Here is a 6,434-nt window from a genome sequence, read left to right on the forward strand (position 1 = left end):
AAACTCGCAGGCTAATTATTACTTTTTCTTACTAATGGTGGTCTGTTACTTTTCAAAGAATTTTTCTTTTCCATAGAAAAGAATTTGAGTTTCATTATTATTATTTTTTCTTAATAATGGGGTCGTGCTACTTTCCATCAACACAAGTACCTGATAATTGTGGAGGGTTAGGCGGATGGAAAGAAATTATCTTTTTTTGTCTTTGTTAGGATCTGAACCCTGGTCTCCCATATATGTATCCATTTCATAGGCTACTAGGCTACAACCTTAGTCCAAATTCGAATTTCATTAAATTTGTTGCTAAAGCTGATTTTCCCCCACCTCTTAAAGTCAGAATTGTTGGGGCCCTAGGCAATAAATATATGGGGAGTGCACTTACCGAACTCTATAGAAAATGCATTGTCGGCACTCCCCAAAAACTAAAAGGTTGCTTGAGATGGTTTGATTTTGTCCTACGTTAATTGCATTATAGTATATAGATGTGAAACAATAGTGATTGAAGATGTTACTATAAGAAATGAAATAGGCGTGAACAATACAATTATCCACAAAAATAAAATTATTGCCTATCCATTTACATTTCTACCCATCTAGCTAATTACCTTTCCTATCCATGGCAGCTTTTGTGGGTAATTTCCTCCTCTTTTTTTTATTTCTCTGCTTCTTTTCTCTTTTCCTTCTTTTCTACGTTTTTTTTTTATTTTCTTATTTTTTTTCTTCTCCTTTTTGGTTCTTTTTTTTGCCTAAATCACATTACTATTACTATTCACGTTTAATTTTTTATTTTTATTTTTACAAATATGCCACTAGGCTAGTTGCCTAGTGGTATTTTTTATTAAGATAATCAAAAATAAAACATGTGTCTAGAGGTCTTACAAAATGTAAGCGCGTAAAAAATGAAGGTACATGTGTCACGACTCTAACACAGACCCGGTCGTGATGGTGTCTCTCGTGAAGACAAGGCCAATCGACACTTCCCATTTTCCAATTATTAATAGTTAAGCATTTAAGAAACGGTCTAAACATGATAAAATAAATTCGAAATAACAATGATAACATAAATATGTGGAAGAACACCCATACACAGCCCTAACCGGGGTGTCACTAGTCATGAGCATCTATAAATCATAATACAAATCCGCTAAGTCAATAAACTAGTACAACTGTCTGAAAAGAGATAGAAGTGATAAAGGAGTAGAGACACGGGGCTGCGGACGCCAACGGCTACCTCGTGAACTACGAATGTCCGCTTGAAGCTGGAGGGATCAGCACTCGGGAGCGGAACCAGCTACGCCTGAATCTGCACACAGAGTGCAGGGAGTAAAGTGAGTACTCCAACTCAGTGAGTGACAAATAAATAACGACTGAAAGTAAGAAAAAACGTAAGACACAAGGCATTACACAAGGCATTCTATAATGAAGCAGTAAAACCATTTAAAAGCAGTAAACCTGTGAAAAGTTAAGTGACAATCCTTTTTCAACAAGTAAATAGGTAATTGACAGGCAGTTAAGGTAAAGTAAACAAATAGAAGTTCGCCCCTCGGGCACAGTATCAATAAAGGTTCGCCCCTCGGGAAACATCTCAGAACAGTACCAGGCCTTTGGGCAATCACATAGAACAATACCAGCCCCTCGGGCTCAATCTCACATCACAATGGGTACCCGCGCTCACTGGGGGTGTACAGACTCCTGGAGGGGCCCCTTACGGCCCAAGCGCAATATCAAGCCACCTCGTGGCATCATCTCTAGGCCCTCGGCCTCATAACAATCAAGCCACCTCGTGGCGTACATACCTTAGGCCCTCGGCCTCATAATCAACATCAAATGTTTCCTCACAACATAGGCCCTTGGCCTTACTCAGTCAAAAATCCTCACAAGCCACTCGGGCAATAGTAAAATATGATTTTCAGCCCAAAATATCATTTGAAATATTACTTAAGTATTAAAACTGAGTAAACATGGATGAGTATGAAAACAGTGGAAAATAACATGATTGAGTTCAAGTATAAAGTCAAAACAGTGAGAAAATACCAGTAAAAATCCCCGAAGGGTTCAAATAGTTGGCATAAGGGCCAAATATGGCATTTAGCCCAAATAATGATGATAACAAATAGATTTCAGTCAAATACGCGATAAAATCATCAGTCGGGACGGACCAAGTCATAATCCCCAATAGTGCACGACCCCACACTCGTCATCGAGGATGTGCTTCACCTCAATATATCACTACGATGTGCAAATTCGGGGTTTCAAACCCTCGGAACATCATTTACAACCATTACTCACCTCGAACCGGTCAAATCTCTAGCTCGCGACGCCTTTGCCCCTCGAATCGGCCTCCACTCGCGTCGAATCTATCCAAAATCAGAACGAGGACATCAAAATATTCTAAGGGGACGAAGCCCAAGCGAAAATAATTAAAATACGACACAAATCCCGAAATTATCAAAACCCGACCCCCGGGCCCACGTCTCGGAATTCAATAATTTTTACATCAATAGGTTCCTTATCTCGCCACGAGTTCATACATATCAAAAGTTCTGAAATCCGATCTCAAATGATCCTTCAAATCCTCAATTAAAGGCCTAAAGTCCCAAGCCCTAGTTTCCCCAATTTTCACCCTTAATTTCCATGATTTCTAGCTTTAATCCATGAAATAATAGCATAGGATCGCGTTTTAGGTCCAAGCCCTAGGATCCCTTGAAATCCCTCTTTCAAATCGTCCAAAAGCTCCCAAATCGAGATAAAAATGGTGAAATAGCTCAAAATTCGCGAATGCCACATTTTATACTTTCTGCCCAGAACTTTTCGCATCTGCGGCCCGATACCCGCTTCTGCGGTACTGCATTTGCGGTTCATTCCTCCACTTCTGCGGAACTCACTTAACCGGAAAAACTCGCATCTGCGAGCACATTCCCGCATCTACGACATCGCAGATACGTTCACACTAACCGTTTCTGCGGTCGCCGCTCACCAGGCCATTTTCGCTTCTGTGATACTTTTCCTGCATCTGCGACTTCGCAGGAGTGGTCCCCAGCCGCATCTGCGGTTCCTAAAAACTCCTCAAAAATCCACTTCTGCAACTTGTCTCCCGCATATGCGGCGTCGCACCTGCGGTCCCCAATCCGCAGGTGCGGAAATACCAGAAGCAACTGAGATTCTGCAACTTCACAAGTCTCAAACCTTTCTGTCAACCATCCGAGATCACCCCGAGGCTCCCGGGACCTCAACCAAAAACACAAACATATCCCAATACCTTGTTCAAACTTGTTCCAATTATCAAAACACCTCAAACAACATCAAATCAACCAAAACACATCGGATTCAAGCCAAATTTCCGAAAATCTTCCAAATTACCTTTCGATCAAAAACCCAACCAAACCTCGTCCGAATGACCTGAAATTTTGCACACACATCCCAAATCACACAACGGAACTACTGCCACTCTCAGATTTCAATTCCAACCCCTATATCAAAATCTCGCCTACCAATCGAAAATCGCCAAAATATCAACTTCGCCAATTCAAGCCTAATCTACTCCAAACCTCCAAAACTCATTCCGATCGCGCTCCTAAGTCCCAAATCACCTCCCGAAGCTAACCGAAACATCGGAACTCACATTTGATCCCTCTAACACATAAGCCAATATTTGGTTGGCTTTTCCAACTTAAACTTCCTTAAAAGAGACTAAGTGTCTCAAACCTTACCAAAATTATTCCGGATTCGATCTGATCAACCCGATACCACGTAACACGGATAAATAAATCATAAAGAAGCAGAAATGCGGAAAATGGAGTGGTAACTCATGAGACGACTGGCCGGGTCGTCACATCCTCCCCAACTTAAACAAACGTTCGTCCGCGAACGAATCAAGAAACGTACCTGAAGCCTCAAACATGTGAGGATATCTGCTCCGCATCTCCCGCTTGGTCTCCCAGGTAGCCTCCTCCACGTGCCCACCTCTCCACTGCACTTTCACTGAAGCTATATCCTTTGACCTCAACTTTCGAACCTGACGACCAAAAATAGCTACTGGCTCCATATCATAGGTCAAATCATCATGCAACTGAACCGTGCTAAAATCCAGAACATGAGACGGATCCCCAATATACTTCCGGATCATAGAAACATCAAATGTCGGATGCACACTCGACAAGCTGGGTGGCAAAGCAAGCTCATAAGCCACCTCCCCAATCCTCCAAAGCACCTCAAAAGGCCCAATGAACCGCGAGCTCAATTTCCCTTTCTTCCCGAATCTCATAACACCCTTCATGGGCGAAACCTTCAACAGAACCTTTTCACCAACCATGTAGGACACATCCCGAACCTTCCTATCAACATAGCTCTTTTGCCTTGATTGCGTTGTACGAAGTCTCTCTTGAATCACCTTCACCTTTTCTAAAGCATCCTGCACCAAGTCTGTCCCCAATAACCTAGCCTCACCGGGCTCGAACAAACCAACTGGGGATCTACACCTCCTCCCATACAAAGTCTCATACGAAGCCATCTGAATGCTCGACTGGTAGCTGTTGTTATAAGCAAACTCTGCAAGCGATAAAAACTGATCCCATGATCCTCCGAAATCAATGACACAAGCACGCAACATGTCCTCCAATATCTGAATAGTGCGCTCGGACTGACCGTCCATCTGAGGTCGAAAAGTTGTGCTCAACTCAACTTGAGTACCCAACTCTCGCTGCACAGACCTCCAAAACTGCGAAGTAAGCTGAGTGCCCCTATCCGAAATGATGGAAACTGGGACACCATGCAAATGAACAATCTCCTAGATATAGATTTCCACCAACCGCTCTGAAGAATAAGTAGTACACACAGGAATGAAGTGCACAGACTTAGTCAGCCGATCCACAATCACCTAAATAACATCGAACTTTCTCAAAGTCCGTGGAAGTCCAACAACAAAGTCCATAGTAATCCTCTCCCACTTCCACTCTGGAATATCCATCTGCTGAAGCAAGCCACCCGGTCTCTGATGCTCATATTTCACCTGCTGACAATTGAGACACCGAACTACAATTCCCACAATGTTTTTCTTCATTCTCCTTCACCAATAGTGCTGCCTCAAATCCTGATACATCTTCGCGGCACCCGGATGAATGGAATACCGAGCTATGGGCCTCTTCCAAAATCAACTCTCGAAGCCTATCCACATTGGGCACGCAAATCCAACCAGCATCCTCAACACCCCATCATTACTAATGGTCACATCCCTGGCATTATCATGCTGAACTCATTCCTTAAGGACAAGCAAATGCAGATCATCATACTAGCGCTCTATGATGCGATCATATAAGGAAGATCGAGAAATTACACAAGCCAATACCCGTCTGGGCTCCGAAATATATAACCTCACGAATCGATTGGCCAAGGCCTGGACATCAACTACAAGAGTTCTCTCCCCAACTGGAATATATACATCAACTACAAGAGGTCTCTCCCCAACTGGAATATATGCCAAACTCCCCATACTCACTGCCTTTGTCAAAGCATCGGCTACCACATTGGCCTTTCCCGGATGGTACAATATAGTGATATCATAATCCTTAAGCAACTCCAACCACCTCCACTTCCTCAAATTGAGATCCTTATGTTTGAACAAGTGATGAAGGCTACGATGATCAGTAAACACCTCACAAGACACACCATACAAGTAATGTCTCCAAATCTTCAACGCGTGAACTATGGCAGCCAACTCCAAATCATGAACGGGGTAGTTCTTCTCATGAGGATTCAACTGACGAGAAGCATAATCAATAACTCAACCCTATTGCATCAACACAAAACCAATCCCAACTCTTGAAGCATCATAATACACGGTATATGAACCTGAAACTAATAGCAAGACCAACACTGGAGCTGTGGTCAAAGCTGTCTTGAGCTTCTGAAAGCTCTCCTCACACTCATCCGACCATACAAATGAAGCACCCTTCTGAGTCAACTTGGTCAAGGGCGATGCGATAGATGAGAATCCCTGAACAAACCGACGATAATAACCCACAAAACCAAGAAAGTTGCGAATCTCTATGGCTGAGGACGGTCTGGGCCAACTTTGAACCGCCTCTATCTTCTTCGGATCAACCTGAATACCCTCGCTGGACACCACGTGCCCTAAGAAAGTCACTAAACTAAGCCAAAACTCACACTTGGAGAATTTTGCATAAAACTTCTCCTCTCTCAATCTCTGCAACACAACTCTCAAATGCTCCGCGTGCTCCTCCTGACTACGCGAATACACCAGAATATCATCAATGAAGACTATGACAAACGAGTCAAGATAAGGCCGGAACACACTGTTCATCAAATGCATGAACGCTGCTGGGGCATTGGTCAACCCAAAAGACATCACCAAGAATTCATAATGACCATATCGGGTCTTGAAAGCTGTCTTAAGAATATCCGAGTCCCTGATCTTCAAC

The sequence above is a fragment of the Nicotiana tabacum genome, chromosome 5, assembly GCF_000715075.1.
Source record: "Nicotiana tabacum cultivar K326 chromosome 5, ASM71507v2, whole genome shotgun sequence".
In the NCBI taxonomy this organism is placed as follows: Eukaryota; Viridiplantae; Streptophyta; class Magnoliopsida; order Solanales; family Solanaceae; genus Nicotiana; species Nicotiana tabacum.